Raw genomic sequence first — 23,024 nt, forward strand, 5'->3', positions numbered from 1 at the left:
AGTGACAGAATAGGGCTAGAAGCAAATAGAAAGCAAAAATGGAAAGTAGGGTAACATCTAAAGAAATACTCCCCTTTACATCTCTCCTTTCTTTCTTTCTGTATATATATATATTTATTTATATTTATATATATCCTGCTCTTCCTTGCAGTAGGAGCCCAGGGCGGCACTGACAGTGGTTGACCTTCACTTCCTAAAAAGCAGTAATGATGAAACCCCTCAACATTGCCTATTGCAGCCTGTGCAGCTTTGGCACTGTTCATCTTATTGAAGCTTACTTGAGCTTCTGCTTTTTGCACCTGCACATTCTTTTCTAGGCAGCAATTGTGTTGCAGCGACTGCACCACACAGCCTGAGACTTCTCTCCTCCTTGCTTTGGTCACCACATGGCAATGTCATCAAGAAAGGGCTTGCACATAAATACACAAGCCTGGGCTGTGATGAGAACAGATTAATCTCAACTCTGAAATTCACTGTATGCGAACTGAACAGTACTTGTCTTCCTGGTCAAATGATTTTTTAAAAAAAATAAAACCCAACTCTAGGGCTACAAGCTTTAATTTTCAGCAGATTAATTAACTAAAAGGAGAGTTGATTAATCAGTGGGGCCTATTTTTATTGGTAAGAATGAGTTTTAATATGAGACTTGTTTATTGTTTTTAGAGTAATTTTGTGTGTTACTGTACTGGGGAATGCATGAAACAATAACAAAGATCAGCCTTGATTTCTTTTAACTGTGTGCCCTAGAGCTTCTGTATTGAATTCTTCATTGTCTTGCACTCCTTTTAATTATTATATTCTGGAAATTCTCATAGATTTGAAGTCTTGGTGATAAGCAAATCAATTGAAATGTAATTGATCAGTTTATTGAAAGGGAGAGGATTAATCAGTTAAACATTTTAATTTTACATTGCCCAGATATTCAGCTGCAATAAATGGATTTTTTTCAACAAAAGGTGATCTTCACAGGTACCCCGCCTGGGGATGCTGTTGGAGAGAATGGGGTTTACAGGAGTTCTCTCTCTCTGGGACTGGGAATCTCTCTCTTTCTCACAGAACATGAGTTTGAGAACTGAGGGACTGAGAGGAGGAGCTGCAAGGACCCTACTTCTCACCTCATCTCTGCCAAGAACACAAAAACCAGCCTTAAGCCATTTATTATACGCCTAATGATTTTTTATTTTTTATTATTATTATTATTATTATTACTGAGACAATTCAGTCTTGTGATTAAACAGGACAAAAATACAAATAAAAAGAAAGATGGAGTTCAAATAAATATACAATAAAAAGCTAGCCGGCATTTTAAAAGGCAGGAGTGCTCTGTCTGGATAAATACAGCACACAGGTATGCATGGGAACAAGGGGGAGAGTTCAAAAAGGGGGGGAAGGAAGAGAAGTAGGCCAGAGCTTGGAAAAGTTACTTTTTTGAATTACAGCTCCCATCAGCCTAATCCAGTGGCCATGTTGCCTAGGGCTGATGGGAGTTGTAGTTCAAAAAAGTAACTTTTCCAAGCTCTGAGGAGGCCAAAGTTTCAGAAGTGCCTTGTAATTGATGGAGGGGGTGGCAGCAAGGCAAGGAGAGGCAATGGGGGGGCAGAAGGTGCTGTGGGGGGGCAGAAGGTGCTGTGGGGGGGCAGAAGGTGCTGTGGGGGGGCAGAAGGTGCTGTGGGGGGGCAAAAGGTGCCGCGGGGGGCACACACACTCACACACACACACACACACACAAATCATTGTCACTCACCTCCACAGCTCTTCGCCATTCTGCTGCTGCCTTCTCCTCCGTTGTCCTTGCCCTGGCTTTTTCCTCTGGCGTCCATTTTGTCCTCTCAGACGCTAGCAGGCCCTGCCTATTCACCTCTTCTCTCGTGCCTCCTAACTCAGATCATGAGGGAAGAGAGAGTCTGCGCAGAGGTCCAATCAGTGTGAGGCACATGTCTTGTGTTATCCAATCACAGCCAGGAGCTGACTTCCCCTTGTTCCCGCCCCCAAGTAACATGCAACCTAATGTGAAAATGTTAAAGTTGCAACTGAAAAGTAGGGAAATTACTAGTCGTTCCGTTACTTGCCAAATGTAATGGAATTACCCACTCGTTATTTAAAATTGTAATGAATTACAAGTAACTCGTTAAAAATAATGAGTTACTTCCAAGCTCTGGTACCTAAGTACCTAAGAAGAGCCCTGCAGTGCTGGATCAGGCCAACATGGTGTCATCCAGTCCAGCACATCCTCTTCTCACAGTGGCTGACCAGCTGCAGGGCCTCTGCACTCCCCTTCCACAATCTGCAGCAGGATTGCTGCCGCAGATAGTAGGGCAGGAGCTTCAGAGCCACCCACGTGTAGCACGCATGCGTGCCATCAACCAAGATGGCGGCAGAGGCTTCAGCCCCTTAGGGAAACCTCGGCCGCCATCTCAATTGATGGCAAACCTGCGTGTGCCACAAAAAGCAGCAGAGAGAAAGGTAAATAGAGCAGGGGAATGGGGGGCGGCTTGGGATCTCCCACCCCGTGATCTGTGGTACCAATTGTGCTGCAAATCGCAGAAGGGGAGTGCTGGGGTCCGGGGCAGGCTGGGCAGCCATGCCACACCATGCCAGAAAACTGGAGATCCAGGGACAGGGAGTGTAGTCTGGCCGGCCCCCCCAGAAAACACCCCCAAAGCCAGAGACTCCATCTAAAAGCCATAGATCTGGTAACCCTAGTTCTGACAGCCACAGGTGGCTCTGAGTCAGATTGGATGACCCAAAGCGACCTGGGGCATCAGGCAGGGAGAAGAGGGAGCTGCGGCTCTCCTTCCTGCCTGACAGCTGCTACTGCTCTGCAGGACCACTGCAGGAGCTAGTTTGCAAGGCTGCATCATGCAGTTTTTTTCCCTTGGCTCATTGGCTGTTGAGACCATGGAGCAATCCTGGAGGGAGGGGTGCTTTGCAAGACACTCTCCTTAGCACAGGATCACCCCTTCCACTGATCAGCTCTCCAGCAGGTCAGTTGATTCTGCTGGGTGCTGCAATGCCGCTGAGGCATTGTTCCGGGGTCGAAGCATTGTTGCACCCTGCAGAATTAACTCCCATCTCAGTTGGGAGGGAGGAGGACATGCAAGGTCATTTTCCCCTGTCCCTCTCCCAGATATGTGTTTAATTAGGGTTTTTAATCTTTGGGGGGGCATGCTAGGGGTTGGCAGGGCTAGGGCAAAAGAGGGTGAAATAAAGGATGGAACAATAGGCTACATTACAGTCACACAAAGGTCAGAGGTTTCTACACAGACACACACACCCCAAGGCAAGCAAAAGGCATCATCACCCTTAAGCACTTGAGGAGGGGGTGAAGAATGACCAGTGAGGGGTTGGCCTAGGGAGAGCCCTTGAGGGTTGCATTTGGCCCTGAGGCCTAACATTCTCCACCCCTGCTCTGGATTATGCTTTTGTCTTTCTTGAAATACAGGGCAGTTGTCACTCACCCTCAAACCCACCTGAGGCTTGAGTTTAATCTAAAATGACATTTGAACTAAATCTTGAAGGTTCTGCTCAAGCAGAACCTCTGAGGAATTTCAAGGAAGTCTTAATGCAGTTTTGAGAATATTTGTCAGAAAGGGAAGGAGGGAGGGTTGCAACATATCCCTACAGAATAGAGAAGTGAAGTCTGTTACCAAACAACAAGTATTGTGTGGATTTTATAAAGGTAAGAGGAAAAAATATCTGGAAAAAAATCTGAATCTTGGGTAAGAAAATGCATTGCCTGTCCTTACTGGAATTATTCCTATTTTCCTATGATTTTACTTCTCTGTGTGTGTGTGTGTCTCTCTCTCTTTTTAATGAAATGAAATGACAAAAACTGTCATTTTATTAAATAGGGGCCAGGACTCCAAATAAATTTATTTTCAGCTTCCTGTTATTAATGTTGGTTATAAATCATTAAGCAGGCAACAACCGCATACAGTAACATGGATTAGACCAAAAATACATGCTTAAAAATAGCCACCCATGATACCGAAGCAAATTGTTTCATTGGATGTATGGAACTGGCAGTCAGTTTCATGTTGGAGGTCAATGCAAAACTTGCAAATCAAAATCTGGGAGGAAAACACGGGCTCAGGTGAGATTAATGTGCAAGAAAATTTAGGAGTGAACAAAATATATGGCATCTTAAATGACTGCACTTTGGTGATATTACAAAGAGGCCTAGTCCATTTTTATTTTTATTTTTTGGTTGAAAGCATTGCAGCACACCTATTATAAGTTGCTGTACTGTGAGAAATATTGTGGTCATTTTAAATATTTTTATAAGTATAGTAATAGCATCAGTTAGAAAGAGGTATATTAAGGTACTGCAAATGTTGGATGATATTAACAGTGATTTTCCCCCGAGATCTTGTTATGTCTCAAGACTAGGGATGACAGGTGTCCAGTTTTCGCCTGGAGACTCTGGATTTTTGGGGTGCTGTCCAGGTCTCCAGGTGAGTCACCTTCGGACTCTCAGCTTTCATTTTAAAAAAAAACTTTCTAAGTGGTCTGGTTCCTGAGATATACCCCAAAACGTCAGCTGCCACCCCTCACAACTTCAGTTAAATGAGCTCATAGCTGGCTGCTGTAATCCTGCCCTTTCAGGTTTGTAGCCAATAAGTGAAGTCAGGGTTGTGATTGGCAAGGCAGTAACTAGAGCCCTTTGCAAGTCAGAAAACTTGTTTTTTCCTGCTTTTCTGAAGATCTCATAAATTGAGTAAGTATATAGCTTTCAGTCTTTTTCTCTTGTGTGCGGGAGTCAAGCAAGTTGAAATTTTCCTGGGCTGTTGAAGATGGTACTGTCTGAAAGCCTTCCCAGTATGAAGCTATAATCCAGTACTTGCATTTCTGGGAGCAAAGCTACAATGCTAATCCCACATACCCAGAATAAACCCCATTGAATTCAATAGGATTTACTTTTGAGTAGACATAGCTAGGATTATGCTGGAAATTGATGGGACTTTTGAGTGAACATAACAAAGAATTGTGATTGTGTTGTATATCTTTCTCTCCCCATCCAATCCTATTTTTAAAGCAATTAGGCAGGGTTTATAAAACCAACAATGAGTTAAAAATAAATAAAAACATAATAGCTTCTACATGCCTGGGTAGGCATGCTTAAGAAAAATGTTTTTAGCAGGTGCCAAAAAGAGTACAACGAAGGCACCTGCTAATGTCAATAGGCAGGGAGTTCCAAAGCATAGCTGCTGCCACACTAAAGGACTGAGTTCTTACAAGAGCAGAACAAGTAGTATGTGGCACCTGAAGCATGGAAAGCACACCTTGAACTTGGCCTGGTAGCAAATCAGCAACCAGTACAGATTTCAGAGGAGAGGTATTATGTGCTGATAGGATCTCACTCATGTCAGCAATTGTGCCACAGCATTCTGCACTAACTGCAGACCCCAGGTCAGGTTGTGCTGCATGGGGATTCTGTGACCTTGTCTGACTGGCTGCCAGGATTTTGTTAGTTTCAGTTTTTGGTTAGGAATCCTGACTGGTTGTTACATTTAGGAAATCATCACTGTCTTTTGTTTTTCTTTTTCTGTTTGCATTTCATTTACCTTTATCCTCACTCTCTTTCATCCATAGAAGCAACAACAGAGGTTCCATGCACTCCGCTCAACCTTCTTAAACCCACTGATGATGCACTTTGTTGTTTGTTTCTTGCTCAATAGTGGTAAAAGATAATTCACATGCTGGGCAGTGTGGCTGCAGTTGTTGTTGTTCCCAAGCTGCTGCCTGTGAAGGTAGACCAAACCATGTGGGTTTTCTCTCTGTCAATTATTATTCACTGGAATTGGGTTGGCTATCAAAGTGAGTTTATAGCAGCCCACAGGGTAGTAGACAGAAAAGGGTAGAGAATCTTCTTACTCTTACTCATTTCTCAAACCTCTTTCTGAAGTGAAGGGTCAAATCTGGAAAGAAATTTGGATGTTAAAAGGTAGGGGCAGGGCATTCTAGGCAGGGGGTTGACAACCCTGCTTAGATATGGATATCTTTGCACAGGATCCCTAGTCAAGCTTTACCAACAACACAATCCAAACCATATCTACTGAGAAGTAAGTCCTATTGAGTTCTATGGCACTTAGTCCCTTAGTAAATGTGTTTAGAATTGCAGCCCTTCGAGGGAATCCATCTTTACTCCTGAGTGCTCCCATCTAACATCTCCACAACACTAGGCTCTTTTCTTCCAACAATGGCCTTCTGGTGACTGGCCTGACCTGAGGGCACTTAAACCCTTTTTGCCAGAAGCGAGTTGGGTAGATTAAATGTTCCCTACCCAGGCTCCATCTTTTAGTTAAGATTTCTATCTTAACTTCCAATCAGAGAAATGTTTTTGTTTGAATTGCAGGCACCAAGCAACTGTGGTTGATGCTTAATGTCTCATGCTTAATGACATCACTCGGGGCCACCCCATGAATCACTCAGGAACGTCCCTATGACATCACCAGGTCCTGCCCCCAAACTCTAAGGGTTTGGAATGCTTCTGACCTGGCAACCCTATTCAAGACCCAAGTAGCAACTCAGGAGGTCCTGTGAACAATTTCCATTGAGCATAATGGGACTTACAGTACTTCTAGAGATAAACAAATCTGTTAATTTTCGTTTCTCTCCATTTCTCTTTTTTTCAGACTTATTTATTTATTTATTTCTATACCGCCCCATAGCCGAAGCGCTCTGGGCAGTTTACAACATAAAAATCAATATACAATATATAATACACAATTCATATCTGGTACAATTAAAAGGAAAATTTTAAGTTCAGTTCTGTAATTTTTCACATCAGTTTGAAATTCTTTTTTAAATAAGTCCTCATAAAAATTCATCAACATTATCATGCAAACTTCTCCTAGTATACACATTATTGTATGTAACCAATTTTGCCTAATAGTTTTGCAAAGCATATTCCCCTAAACTTTATACTTTCCCTAATATAATGCATTTTATACATTTTCACATGCATTTTTATGCACACTTGCCTTTAGTATATTCATTTTTGTACAAGTTACTTGGCTGGAGAACAGCATTGCAACATTCAGAAAAGTTGTAATGTTTTTATTTGTTTTTAAATTTTTATATTGCATTGTTGTAACCTGCCCTGGGACCTTGTAGTGAATGGCATGTAAGAATCTAATAAATAAATAAATATGCTTAGGATTGTACTGTTACATACTAATCGTGCAATCCAAACCCAAGATGCACCAAAATGAGAGGGTTTTAAAAAAACAAGAGTAGCTTTAAACACAAAAAATAAAGTGCAACGTGGAAGCAAAACATGCATCTTTGATATTTTTCATCCATAGTCCTAGTCAATGTTGGATGGTTCTGACAGGTTGTGATTTAATCTGTTTAACAAAGCCTTGAGTTTTCAAGCTGTTAAACACCACTTTTTTAAAAAAAAAAAAATCTAGCAGTGAATTTCTATTCCAATAACAAGATCTTGAGGTACTGACATTTTTGTATGTCTGTAGAAGAATCTGACAGTAGAAAAGTTTGAGTGATTGTGGTTTGTTTGAGCTGTTTAAAACGATTAACTATCATGTACTTGGCTGGCATAAAGCAGTACCTAGACTTTTGATGAACTATTGATTGCAATAGGGGGTTGCCAAGACGAACTATAGGGCTGTGGTCCTATCTGGCACACCGACATGTCGACAAAAATTGCTGTAGATATCTTTTTTGAATGCAAAACCATACAGCATCAAAACTCCTGCTGGCATCACATTTTTATATACATTCTTAGGTCTGGTTCACATATGGTCTTAATATCTGTGCATCAGAGCTTGACATCTATGCCGAGTACAAATAACAGAGGTCTGGGTACAGCAGCTGGTTTTGCACTCATATCCCCCTGCCCCAAAGAATAGGATTTTTTAATGAACCTAAATGATGGAGGATTTTGTACAGGAGCTACTGTAGGTTTACACTCATATCCCCCTGCCCCAAAGAACAGGATGTGGGTTTTTTTCTTAATGAACCTAGGCCTGTGTCCATGCATTTGCACCCATGGTTCCACACAAAGGAGCTAGGTGGTTCTAATGGGAGAGAGAGGGAGGCAGATCAAGAAGATCAGAGATTGGTCCAGCTTCTTACCTTCTTACATCAAAGAGGTCTGTAGGGAAGGAGATGGTCTTTCAGGTATTTGGGCCCTAAGTCATTTGAAGCTTTCAACCCACATATGTGTGCCAGTAAATTGGACCCAGAAACTAACTGGCAACTAATGCAACTTTTTGAAAACAGCAGCTATGTGGGTTCCAAACTGGACCTTGGCCAGAAATTTGTCTGCTGCATTTTGGACCAGTTGCAGTTTATGAATTGTCTTCAAGGGAAGAACTAATTTGATTTTTTTTTCTACAAGATTTGCTAACATTTCTTTCACATAACTTGTTGGAAGTTTGAAGCTGAATTTCATTTGGTAATAGAGGACTTCTGTGTCTAATCCTACTAAATTCTGTCATGCTTGGTCTCCGTCCTGCTGGTGTATGCCTCATCTCCCAATTTACCATCATCTGTGGATTTTGTGAAGTGCTATTAAAACAATTTTACACATCATTAAAGAGGTTATGATATAAAAATGGGCCCAATACTAAGTGTCACCTATACAGTCCTTACCAAATGACAGCATATATTCATCTGAACCTTTATTTTAATATCCTCCACTCGTATAAATCTACATTACTTGAAGTGTTTTCCTATAATAACTTGTGTAACACAGACTTAAAAATAAGAATGCTTCCAAACTCCCTGTGATCTAAACTTCTAGGATTTTGGAGCTAAAAATTACCCAGTCTTATTTCCAAAATGGAACTACTACACTAGGAATCCACCATTTTTTTTAATGTGAATTTTGTGCAGAATTTTGTAGGTGCACACTTTACTATAGTTTTCAGTTGCTTCATGTCTTACTCCCCTCTATATTACCAATATTCACATACCCATTGATAAACACTGCCAAAAATATCTTGCCATGATCTCACGTATGATTTCATTAAGAGTTTAAGTATGGTTTGAAGGCATGTGAGACCACCATCTTTCTGAAACTAAGCAGGTCTGAGACTGGTTAGTGTCTGGATGGGAGACCTCCTGCAAATACCATGTGTATACCACCTTTGGTTTCATGATGAAAGAGAGGTGGGGTAGAGATTTGTGTATGTGTTTTAGTCTAATTTTGGGGGGAGGGAAGGGTTACTTTTTATCAGCGGCCATGAAAACATCATGGACTACACATGCTTCATTTCTGGAATTCAGTTTGGATGTTTTCCTAGTTAAAAGTGGCATTCAGGACAAGTGAAAATTGGGGCAGGATGAATCAGAGGGAAAATGAAGAAATGAAAAATGATCTTTTCATCTCTATTTTCAGAAAGCCCCTTACTTGGTCACCTGCAGCAACTAAATCTTAGCAAGAGGCAAAAAGGTAGACATCTTTTTATTAATTGGAAAAAAATCTGGTTCTTTTTGACCACTTATATGACACAGACAATAAATATATGTTTGTGTTAACTTATAAGGCAAGCCTGCAAAGTATGTGTAAGCCAGCATCATCATTTCAGACTTATTTGTAAGACTCATGTAATGATAACATTCGAATATAAAGAGAGTCAAAGGCATATCTATATACTCCCATATCCTATTCTGCACAGTGTCCCACAAGATACCCTCTCCTGCTGTTGTTCCCCAAACAGAACAAACTAATTCAGAACAATTGATTTGTTAGCACAATCTTTTCTTCAAAGCTTATTGCCTGTTCTCTTGCCTCACACAAAAATCTTTCTTCACATGTTTAGGTGACTTCAATTGTTCTTTATCCATTGTAGCGTATTAGTCTCATATGCTATTTGCACAACTATCTTAAATACTATTATTTACATCCTCTGGTAAATCTTCCTAATGGAGAAGCCCAAGAGAGTTTGCAGAAATATTCCTTGGGGGAGGGGGCAAGGTCTATGAATTGTTACCACAGGTCATTGGCAACCCACTCCATCTACCATTACATTTAGAATTCCAGAGTGAAGCAAGTTTTCCTCGTGTGGACACCCTTGGAGAAAGCTCAAAATCCCATCAGAGTTCCAGTGTCACTGATCTTTCTCAAAGTTAGTGAAGATGAATAGAGACTTGACTCCATGCGCCAGTACTCTTCCCTTGCTCTTCGGTCCCTCTCTTGGTCCTAGCTTTCCAACTCTATTTTTATTATTGTTGTTGTTATATCCCACCCTTCCTCCCAGGGTGGCAAACAAACGACAAAACACTAAGCATATCTATAAAACATATTCAAAACATCATAAAACACTGTTCCAAGCAGTGAGAAGTGACTGGAGCAGTGGCACAGTGTTTAATTTCCTTTGGATGGAAAAGCACTGGTGGCTTATTCCCATGTTTGAAATGTTTGATTTATTTACAAATATGCCTGCACAGAACAATGTTCATTTGGGGTAGGGCCATAGCTCAGTGGCAGAGCATCTGCCCTGCCTGCAGAAGATCCCAGATTCAGTCCCTGACATCAGCAGGTATGGGTGGGAAAGACTCCCGGTGTGAAACCCTGGAGAACCACTGCCAACCAGTGTAGACAGTACTGAGCTAGATAGGACCAATGTGTCTAACTCAGTATAAAACAACTTCCTATGTTCCTATAAAAGCTTGTTCCTCCAAGAATTGCCAATTCAGACGACCCAGTCTGGATTAGGACTGCAGTATGGGATAGGGCCAATTTTAACCCTGCATCACCTCACCACATACCCGTAATTTGCATAAGAATTTTCCAATTTTCTTAAATGGTAGCGTTTTTCTCTATGCAAATTGCAAACTCAGGGGAACTGATCCAGATAAGAATCTCAGCTCTCAATCTCTTCCCCTTTCAGTCCATACAAAGCTATAATCTGCAAAGTTGCTGTCTTTCTCTCTTATTCACACACACAACACAGAGAGGTACACTGCAGACCACTCGTCTGCGATTCCATGCCAGCAGATGAATCAACCATTCAGATGAACAACTTAAAGAGAGAAAGAGAAACATTAGAACATGAACTTTCTTTTGTCACAGATCCTGACCACCTGATGAGTCACAGTGACCAACCTAGTCAAACTTACAAAAACAGGAAACCATCAATGTCCAAAGATCTATGGGAGAATATACTGTATGTGACCAGGAACAAAAGCACCAGGAGCATAAAAAGTGATACATAAAGACGCAGAAAGACTTTTCTAAACTCAAGAGATTATAAAATGCCAAATATTTGAGAGTTTCCTGGAGAAGAGCTTCACAACTATTTAACAAATGTTATTTGTTCTTTTCAGATCCTTGCATATTTTGACACATGCCAGGGCTCCTCGCTTTCAGATTCAGTGCTCTGAGCACAATGTAATTATTTATGTCAACACTGAAAGCATGAAGGAGAATTGGGGGAAGGGGGGAGAGAAAAGAAGATTAATTTTGATAAGTTTGTTTTTTGTGAAATGTCACCTTTCTTGAATACCTGCATAGAAATACTGGTGGTGGAAACTTTAGTGAATAACAACTTTATTTATTACTAAGAGCTAGTGCCCCTGCACACTTCATGCATGAACCCCATCACTTAACTCCAGGAATGGCAACCCCAGATACCCCCCCCCAGTGCTGCCAGGCATTGATACATGGCTGCAGCTGCCTCACTTGCCTGATGCTGAGCCGCCTCATGAGACTGCCTCACAGCTGCTCACACTGATTGTTTGGTTGGTTGGTTGGTCAGTCAGTCACTTGTTTGCACATGCACATGCCTGCTCATCTCACTCATTCCCAGGTCTCATGGCCAGCTGTCTCACTTGGCCTCCTCACTAGGTCATTCTCCCACTATGCATTCATGGTATAATTCACAGTGCTGCTTGTCTGTGGAAAAAGAACTACAGAATGATGGCCTATAGTGTGTCAACCTTTTATCTTTTTATGTATTAGGGAAGAATAAATCTATTTGTTACTATTCAAATTATTCTTACCTGCCTGGATGGAGGACAGAGAGGAGTGTGTGAATGTGTGTAAAATTAGCCTTCTGTACAGAGTTAAAATTTATATTGGTTGACCACTTTTGCTTCTGGCTCCGCCCACCACTGAGATGTGGCCTCCAGAAGGTTGCCCAGAAGGTAATGTGGCCCTCAGGCCCTTCAGTATAGGATTAAAAATGGAGACCCCCTCATTATTAGACCTCCTCATTGAAAGCAATTCAAAGTAAAAACATTTTTAGAGTCCACCAAACACTATGAAGGAGGAGACTAATAATATATTTCAGGGGAGGGAGTTTCATGGTGCCACCACAGAAAAGGTCCTGTCCCTTGGACCCACCAGCCTGACCTCCCCCTCCTGGCAGGCACAAGAGCAAGTTCTCTATAGTTGAGCTCATATCCCAGGCAGGTTCAAATGGGTGTAGATGATGCCATGAAGAGAAATCTGAATATTTTTCTAGCTTTTTTGTTGCTGTGTATTTGGGAGATAATGTAGTGAGAATGGATTCAGGCCCCTTTAAGGAGGACTGTCCTCTCTTTGTTGCAGTCATATTGGAAAGACTCAGAAACTAATTCACTGATGTAAGATGGCTGGGAATCAAGATTCATAAACAAAATAACATGAGGTAGAACTTTATGCTGCTCATTCATTAATACAACAGGATGTTATTATCTGTCACCTTATACATATTTTAGATCCAACTCATAGCTTCAAGTGATGTTCTTGATTGGAAGGCGAAAACATATCTCAATTGTTTTTAACACATCACAGCTTTATATTTGGTTCAAATCAGCAGGTTTCTTGTTTACCCACTATTAACAATCCTAGTGATCCATTAATGAGCACCACAATGAGCACCACAATGCACTATGGGAAGTGTTGAGAAAGCTGCGATTATAAACCAAATATGGATACTGGAATAAGATGACATATTTTACACACTCAATCTAACCTATGTTTGGTCCATCAATCTACATATTCACAGCTGGTATAGCACAGTGGGGAGGAGAGCCTGGCTGGGATTCCAGAGTCTGTGAGTTCAAATCCCCACTCGTGTCTCCTGGGTGTCAAGGGCCAGCTAAAGATCACCCCCACAGTGAGTGGCTCAGGGGTTATGTGCCCTGCCACCTGTGCAGCCATGGGCAAGCTGCATAGTCCCAAGGAGCCCATTTGCCCCCTAGCTGGCAGTTGCAGACAGGAAGGGGCTGGCTTGTGCAGCTGTGGCAAGCTGAGTAGGCCCTAGCCAGCTGAGGAGGGCTAGCCTCAAATGGAGGCAATGGTAAACCCCGTCTGAATACTGCTTACCATGAAATTCCTATTCATAGGGTCACCATAAGTCAGGATTGACTTGAAGGCAGTCCATTGTTATCTACATATTCACATCAGAGTTTTAAACCAAACCCCCTACATTTAAGTTCCACTTTCTTTACTTTACATGTGTCTTAATAACTTGCTCAGCATAGCTGTGAAAAAGGACATACAAATCACATATATATTAAGTACTTTTTCCAGGAGTTTTTTTCCCACTTTAGCTCAGTTTTTGCTCTGCAGGCAAACTAAACATGAACCACCATGGTCTTTTACACATCCTGGTATAGAAACCAATGATTGTCCATGAGAGTTAGCAGGATCTCTTTAAAAGCCTTGCTTTGATGATCTGACATTGGTTCAAGAAACTGACCGACAGATCCCATATGCCCTACCTGTGGTGTGTAGCCATCTCTTCAGAGCTGCATGTTTTGTAAGAGCTTTGGAAGCTGGGGTGGAAAATGTTATATATGATCTATTCTTTTTCTAGCTTTCCTTACTTAGACAAAAATAGACAATTTAACTGGAGAATTGGGCATGCCTTCATGAGCTATCAAGCTTAAGCTCCCTACCCTAGTGTAAAGTTTGATAACCACCTATAACATTTTTTTAAAAAAAGCTTCCAGGTAAGAAAATACCAACATACCATATGTTTTATGGACAACTAATAGAGCTTCTTGTCTGAACTTTCCATGATATGCTCAGCACAAGATCCCACATGATTTGTCACCTCTAAAGAAGATAAAATTTCAACACAACATGATAATATTTAAAAGCTTACTTGCATTTAGTAACATTAAAGCATCCCACCTATTTTAGAGCCTATTGTCAGTATAACACTAAAACACAAAAGATTGGATCAGTTAGCTGAACTTAAGTATCATTGATATCCATGGGAACTAAGCCATGACTGAGACAGCCCTTTTACAAGACCAAATGAGTATCACCAGATACACTCCCCTGGTTCTGTTTCTACTCATGGGAGCTAGCTTTCCCATGCTATGCCCCCAGCATTCAAGAGATCCAGGCATTAAGAAAACTCAAAGGGGGGGAGGGGCTTTATTTTAAACCAAAACCATTTCACTAACAACAGGCATAGCTGGTTCATAGGCTTGATGACACACTGTTACAAGTTTAAACCTTTCCCTGAACGTTCTCTCTCTCTCAGTGTCTGAGGCTTAACCCTACCCTTCATTAAGACAACAATGCATTTCCTATTTCTACTTTATGCCCTTTCCAACCTTCAGCCCTCCATATTATTTCCACTCTCAAGCTAACTGCCATCTGTACTCTCTACATCCCCCACTGGATCCCCCACTTGATTGTCTCATCCTACCTAACTAAACTGTCCTCTCACTCTCCCCCTCTCAACATTCCTGTTTCAGGATTTGCTAAAGATGGAAAGGCGTGAATCCCAGTCCTCTCCATCACAATAACTACAGCTGCAATCCCAACCCCATTTAACTGGGAGTAAGCCCCACTGAATCCAATAGGGCTAACTTCTGTAGACATTGTTAGGATTGTGCTGTAAATTCTCCCAATGATTTCAGCTTCAGTTAACTTAATCTATTAAGACAAAAGCTAACCGTTCAAGAAACCAAGTAGCTTGTCCTATTTCCATTCCTTTTAATTTTTTTTCAAGGAGGTTAATACCCGTGTAATAAAGACAAGGTTATATTTCATTCTTGGAGGTCAAATATACACAGTTAAATGTACAGTATATGAGACATCACAGTTGCCATATAAATTTAACAGCCTGATTTTTTTAAAAAAACCTTCTGTGCATATAAAAGTAAAATATGCTGTTTTTAATATAAAATTATCTTGACACACTGGTGAACATCCTGGGAAGTATAGATGTAATTGGTCCATGCTTGTAATTTCCATGCTAGGGATAATTAGGAAAGGTATTAAAAATAAAACAGCCAATATCATAATGCTGTTATATAAATCTATGGTGTGGCCACATTTGGAATACTGTGTACAGTTCTGGTCACCTTATCTCAAAAAGGATATTATAGAGTTGGAAAAGATTCAGAAGAGGGCAACCAGAATGATCAAGGGGATGGAGCGACTTCCTTATGAGGAAAGGCTTTTTAGTTTAGAGAAAAGGCGGGTCAGAGGAGACATGATAGAAGTGTATAAAATTATGCATGGCATTGAGAAAGTGGATAGAGAAAAGTTCTTCTCCCTCTCTCATAATACTAGAACTCGTGGACATTCAAAGAAGCTGAATGTTGGAAGATTCAGGACAGAGAAAAGGAAGTACTTCTTTACTCAGCGTATAGTTAAACTATGGAATTTGCTCCCACAAGATGCAGTAATGGCCACCAGCTTGGATGGCTTTAAAAGAAGATTAGACAAATTCATGGAGGACAGGGCTATCAATGGCTACTAGCCATGATGGCTGTGCTTTGCCACCCTAGTCAGAGGCAGTATGCTTCTGAAAACCAGTTGCCGGAAGCCTCAGGAGGGGAGAGTGTTCTTGCACTCAGGTCGTGCTTGCGGGCTTCCCCCAGGCACCTGGTTGGCCACTGTGAGAACATGATGCTGGACTAGATAGGCCACTGGCCTGATCCAGTGGGCTCTTCTTATGTTCTTACGTTTAGTTTGGGTGGAACTATTTGCCAATATACTCTCAAATGAGTGAAAAAAGGAAAACAATTGTTATTTTCTTTTCATGAGGTTTCTTTGGAGAAATCCTTTCCGAGGTTATATCAATCATAGCAATTCTGCACAATTTGGAAAAAATAAATCTACCAAAATATACAAACTCAAAAAAGGGGATGATTTGATTTTTTTTCAAAGGATGGTTGTTGGCTGTCAGTTTGTAAGCCCTCCTAGCCCCTGGTTGGGCTTCTGTCATATCACAGAAGTCTGATGGAGGAATAGGAAGACAGTTCATAGAGGGACCTGAAAGGGCTGACAGGAAGCAGAGCTGGGTCTTACTCTGGATACAATGGCTGTTATGAGAAAAGAAGCTATGAGTAATATAGAAAACAGGAAAGACAACAAGACCTTCACATTCTCTCATCAAGCAAGGGTGAGGGTGTGGATAGAACTGACTCTTCCCACATGTTCCCATCGCTAACCCCTCATATGTCTGGGTCTGAATATCTGTAGTTGTGAAACTCAAACAGGCTCTTTGCATGATTGAAAACCCTTGAAATTCAGGATTCTTAATTGTCTGAGAAGCCTACTTTAAATTATATCATTTTCAAAAATACAGCAATACAGAAAAACAAAACAAACAAAGGAAATAGCAAAAGGTTAATGCACAAAGCAAAAATGATTATTATTAATCTGGTCTATCCACAGGGACATATTTACTGCATATGGCAGTTATGCCACTTCTGGAATAGCAAACTGGCTGCACTATTTTTTGAAGCTCCTCTTGTCCCAGAATGAACTGAATAAAACTAAATCATACTGAATAGAATGTGTCTTATTTTCTCACCATTCTCACTGCCATAGCCAGGAAGGTGACAAGCTTTTTATCCTTGGCCTCTCTGTTTGGCCCATCCCAAATGTTGAAGAGTGCCTATGTGGGTATTGGCAAAAGATCATGCGCAGTGATATGACTAAATCCACCGAAGACCTTTTCCCAAAATGCTGCCACAACAGGGCAATCCCACCATATGAGGTAGTATGTGCTTTTCTTGCCCTCCATTGCCAACCTTCCGCTTTCAATAAGCCTTTTAAGTTGAGACCTTGTAAAAGTCTGTGTCTGTGTTGGAATTGCTTTTTAATATGTTTCTAAAGCTTTTTTTTAAAAAAAAACCAATATGTCTTTAACCTTTTTAAAAGATGTCTTGAAAGCTTTTTAAAAATGTTTTTAAATATGTTTTGTTTTAATGTATTTTAAAGTCTGTTTTTATGATGTTTTAAATTGTTGTAGTGCTTTTGTTTGCCGCCCTGGGCTCCTGCTGGGAGGAAAGGCGGGATATAAATCAAATAATAAATAAGCAAACATAGAGGTTATATTGGGTGCTTGCAGGAACAGCCATAGGAGCATCTCTCTTTTATGCATGAAGGTAGGGAGGCTAAGTTTAGAACAAACTTATTCCAATGAATGCTTCCACATTTGTTTCCAGTAGCTTCTGCTGTTTAATTATAAAGTGAATGCTAACACTTTCCAAAAGGATTAATATTTTAATGACCATAAAGCTCTCTCTCATGTGCAAATGACTTTTCAAAATGTGAATTATGTTTTTAAGCATGTGTAGGCATACTGTTTTGATTTTTCTGTTCAAATGTAAACGTTCTCTGTGGGTAGTTGAAATTCCATAAGTTGATGAATATTTATGTGAATTTGAGAGCATGGGCATCTGTCACACAGTGCATATTTATGACATAATTTTGATGGAAGATCTTCTGAGAGTGTCAGATTAAAATAAAATGTTTGTCAGGTTACTCTGGAAAACTCCAAGAATACGGCAAGACCTCTTAACTAGATCTGTTCCTCTTTGTTCTTTCATACCTGCCTATGTATAAACTTGGTTCAGAAGAATGGCTGAGATAAGAAAATGATTAAATGCAGTTTCTAATAGCTGGGAGCAGGAAGGAGATAATCAAAATATCTAGCATGGATCCGTGTACCTTCAGAAACTTCACTGGTTCCATCCAGCTTAGGAACAAGCTGCCTTATACCGAATCAGACCAATTGACCTATCTAGATCAGTAAGGTTCTATCAAAACTAGATAGGGTTTTAAGACACTACTGCAACAAGTACTACTGCAGGAATGAGGGTGTGTGGCTCTCCAAATGTTGTTGGACTTCAACTCCCATCAATCCCAGCCATCATGGCCAATGGTCAGGGAAGGCCCCAGGTTCCCCAGCCTTGTACTACTGAATTAAAAAGCAGAGCAAAACTATAATTCTCAATTAAATCTCTCAGGGTAGTTTAAAAGTTATGAATGCTGATAATTTTTTCCATTAAATTATTTAAACCCATTTTCGCAAAGGGTGTTTTCAAGGAAAGGTTGTTTTTTCCTTGAATAGGTAGTATAAGAATGCCTACCAAAGCTTTTAAAACCTTACTTTCACAGGAGATCAATTTCAAATGCAAAACAAGCTGAGCTTTGATAAACAATATAGCTGAGGTGCAATTGCATAATTTTCTGTCATGACAATTAATTGGATTCTATTATTGGTAACATGTTTTATGTATGTTACCAATGTACTACATCTCAGAAACACTCCATCTCACTTCATTTATATCATTTAACTGCCTGCTGTTTTATTAATCACCTGAATAGGAATAGCGCTAGAGCTGTCACTATCAAAAATATAAACTGCTGAAGCTGAATATGTGTAAGAATTGTGTTTTCTTTCTTTCTTTCTTTCTTTCTTTCTTTCTTTCTTTCTTTCTTTCTTTCTTTCTTTCTAAAACAACTTCATTCTATTTTTTTTCCTTCAAAAGTGATGAGATGGTCCTACATGCTGGACTCTGACAGTTGTTATGCTTAGTGGAGAATGGTAGAAGGAAGGAGAGCCAACACACAGTATTAGGTAAAGAACAGAGCTTGGAAAAGTTACTTTTTTGAACTACAACTCCCATCAGCCCCAGCCAGCGTGATGCTGGCTGGGGCTGATGGGAGTTGTAGTTCAAAAAAGTAACTTTTCCAAGCTCTGGTAAAGAACATGCTGTAACTTTTTAAAAGATGTCTCACCACAGAAAAGGAGTTTGGTAATTAAAGGGCAAGGGCTCTTATATGACTGACTGCTGGCTAGAACTTTAAGGAAGAGAGTGGCAATGGCTAACACAGATTGGTCAACCTAGGAACATAGGAAGCTGCCTTACCTGATTCACAAGATTTGTGCAGCTTACTCTAACATCTACACAGACTGGCATTGGCTCTCCAGGGCTTCAGGCAAGAGCTTTTTCATCCCTCCCTGGAGGTACCAGGAATGGAACCTGAGACCTTCTGCATGCAAAGCTGATGCCCTACTACTGAGCCACAGTCTTTCCCCAAACTTCTTTAGTCATTCCACCCCTTGGAGGCATGGATTACCATGACACTGATGGACTTCCAGTGTATGGTGAAGACTTATTTCTTTTCAGCTGCCATGTTTAGTCTGATTTTCCTTTTCTTCAGCTTCTAGTCTTTCTGTATTGCATAATGATTTTTATTGTTTTCCTGTTGGTTAAGAACATAAGAAGAGCCTTCCGGATCAGCCCAGTGGTCCATCTAGTCCAGTGTAGTCACAGTGGCCAACCATATGCCAATGGGAAGCCCACAAGCAGGACCTGAGTACAAGAACATTCACCCCTCCTGTGGCTTTGGGCAACTGGTTTTCAGAAGCATACTGCCTCTGACTACGGAAGCAGAGTAGAGCCATCATGGCTAGTAGTCACTGATAGCCTTATTCTCCATGAACTTTCTGGCCTGGGCTCCTGCTGGGAGGAAGGGCAGGATATAAATCAAACAAACAAGCAATAAATAATATAAATCTAATAAATAAATAATCCTCTTTTATAGCCATCCAAGTTGGTGGCCATCACTGCCTCTTGTGTGAGTGAATGCCACAGTTTAACTAAGTGCTGCATGAAGAAGTACTTTTTTTGGTCTGTCCGGACTATTCCAACATTCAGCTTCATTGAATGTCCACAAATTCTAGTGTTATGAGAGAAGAAGAAAAGCTTTTCTCTATCCACTTTCTCCATGCCATGTGTAATTTTATACACTTCTATCATGTCTCCTCTGACTCACCTTTTCTCTAAACTAAAAAAGCCTCAAATGCTGCTACCTTTCCTCATAGGGGAGTCAGTCCATCCCCTTGATCATTCTGGTTGCCCTTTCCTGAACCTTTTCCAAGGTTCTCTCTTGTCGACCACACCATAGATTTATACAATGGCATTACGATACGAGCAGTTTTATTTTCACTGATTTTTACTGATTTGTTTTGATGTAAACTGCTTTGAGAACTTTTTTTATCAACAAATGGGACCCAATTAGTCTTGCTGTTGCCTGATGATTATTGGTTCATAGTAACATAGAGGTGGACTTTTTCCCAGGTAGCACCATTATTATGGAATGCACTTCAGCACGTATTGACAGTCCCCTAACTTTTAAATACACACCTGTTTACACAAACATTCCTGAAATTGCCTGTTCTAACTGGGTTGTTTTAATGAGATTGTTTTATTGTGTGTTTTAATTGGGTTGCTTCTATTTTAATGCTTGTGTAACCGGTTTTTATACTTTTTAAACGGCTGAGAAGCCTAGTGCGGCATTAAGTGGTATACAAATTAATTAAAAGGCAGTGTAAAAGAATGCAAAGTAGTAAATAAATAAAAATGTGTTGAACCAGCTTGAGTCCATGCTATAGACATTGAAAAAGAGGTGAATGGGAATAACAGGATTGATTCTGGCTGGTTGGCAGCAGGGAATTTCAGAAGCATTACTTCTCTACTCTCAGGAAATCCTATAGCTCTGAAGTGCTTCCAGTTTCAGAGTCAGGGAGAAATGGAGATGGTGGCAGCAGATGATTATTAAAGCAGCACTTCTCAGTTGAGCATTCTCACCTTTTCCTAGGGCATAACGGTCTCCCAAACACAAATGACAGAATCTGGTTCCTGCCTCAGGGCAGGAAAGATCCACAAAAAGGAGAGAGAGAGAGTAATTTGCCATAATGTGTCTGTTTACACCATCTCCTACTTGTGCTGCAAAGAAGGCTAAGTAAAGTTATTACATGAACACCTGGTGATGTTTACCCATCATTTTCCTAGAATGAGGAACCCTTCTGAGTGAAGATTATCATGTGGAAAAGTCAATATGTCCTAGAAAAACAAAATTAAAATACACTTTCTCCAACATAGGGAGCTATTGTATGGTGACAATACTGCTCTGATGCCCACACTTACAGTCAGCCACCGTATTGTTGTCTCCTAATGTCTATCTAATAATTCCTATTGGCAGTGTGTGGAGACATCATGGACTGTTGGCTGATGGAATGTGAGCCTCTGTAAACATGAGTCTTTCTGCATGGACAGCTACCATACACATGCATTTTCAAGTCTCTGTGCAACACCATGTGCTCATTTGTGGTGGGCATTAAGCTTTTGAAATGTTGATTTTTAAAGATTAACAGAACCTTAATCAATGTGTGTAATGGACCCTTATGATCAAATCATGATGGCTCTCCATCATATGACGATTACCAGATCCCATTTCTTCATGGGAAAAAAGGTTATATGTGTTACAAATGTTAAGAACATAAGAACATAAGAAGAGCCCACTGGATCAGGCCAGTGGCCCACCTAGTCCAGCATCCTGTTCTCACAGTGGCCAACCAGGTGCCTGGGGGAAGCCCACAAGCACGACCTGAGTGCAAGAACACTCTCCCCTTCCTGAGGCTTCCGGCAACTGGTTTTCAGAAGCATACTGCCTCTGACTAGGGTGGCAGAGCACAGCCATCATGGCTAGTAGCCATTGATAGCCCTGTCCTCCATGAATTTGTCTAATCTTCTTTTAAAGCCATCCAAGCTGGTGGCCATTACTGCGTCTTGTGGGAGCAAATTCCATAGTTTAACTATACGCTAAGTAAAGAAGTACTTCCTTTTGTCTGTCCTGAATCTTCCAACATTCAGCTTCTTTGAATGTCCACGAGTTCTAGTATTATGAGAGAGGGAGAAGAACTTTTCTCTATCCACTTTCTCAATGCCATGCATAATTTTATACACTTCTATCATGTCTCCTCTGACCTGCCTTTTCTCTAAACTAAAAAGCCTTTCCTCATAAGGGAGTCACTCCATCCCCTTGATCATTCTGGTTGCCCTCTTCTGAACCTTTTCCAACTCTATAATATCCTTTTTGAGATGAGGCGACCAGAACTGTACACAGTATTCCAAATGTGGCCACACCATAGATTTATACAACGGCATTATGATATCTGCTGTTTTATTTTCAACACCTTTCCTAATTATCCCTAGCATGGAATTTGCCTTTTTCACAGCTGCCGCACACTGGGTCGACATTTTCATCGTGCTGTCCACTACAACCCCGAGGTCTCCCTCCTGGTCGGTCACCACCAGTTTAGACCCAATGAGCGTATATGTGAAATTAAGACTTTTTGCTCCAATATGCATAATTTTACACTTGTAACTTGTAACTTGTATGTTGTTATGTGCCTTCAAGTTGATTATGACGTATGGAGAACCTATGAATCAGCGACCTCCAATAGCATCAGTCATGAACCACCTTGTTCAGATCTTGTAAGTTCAGGTCTGTGGCTTCCTTTATGGAATCAATCCATCTCTTGTTTGGCCTTCCTCTTTTTCTACTCCCTTCTGTTTTTCCCAGCATTATTGTCTTTTCTAGTGAATCATGCCTTCTCATGATGTGCCCAAAGTATCATAACCTCAGTTTCATCATTTTAGCTTCAACTTGTTAGTTCTGGTTTAATTTGTCCTAACACCCAATTATTTATCTTTTTTTGCAGCCCATGGTATGCACAAAGCTCTCCTCCACCACCACATTTCAAATGAGTTGATTTTTCTCTTATCTGCTTTTTTCACTGTCCAACTTTCACGTCCATACATACAGATCAGGAATACCATGGTCTGAATGATCCTGACTTTGGTGTTCAGTGATACATCTTTGCATTTGAGGACTTTTTCTAGTTATCTCATAGCTGCCCTACCCAGTCCTAGCCTTCTTCTGATTTCTTGACTATTGTCTCCATTTTGGTTAATGACTGTGCCAAGGTATTGATAATCCTTGACAAGTACAATGCCCT

Source organism: Rhineura floridana, chromosome 1 (genome assembly GCF_030035675.1).
Source record: "Rhineura floridana isolate rRhiFlo1 chromosome 1, rRhiFlo1.hap2, whole genome shotgun sequence".
Classification (NCBI taxonomy): domain Eukaryota; kingdom Metazoa; phylum Chordata; class Lepidosauria; order Squamata; family Rhineuridae; genus Rhineura; species Rhineura floridana.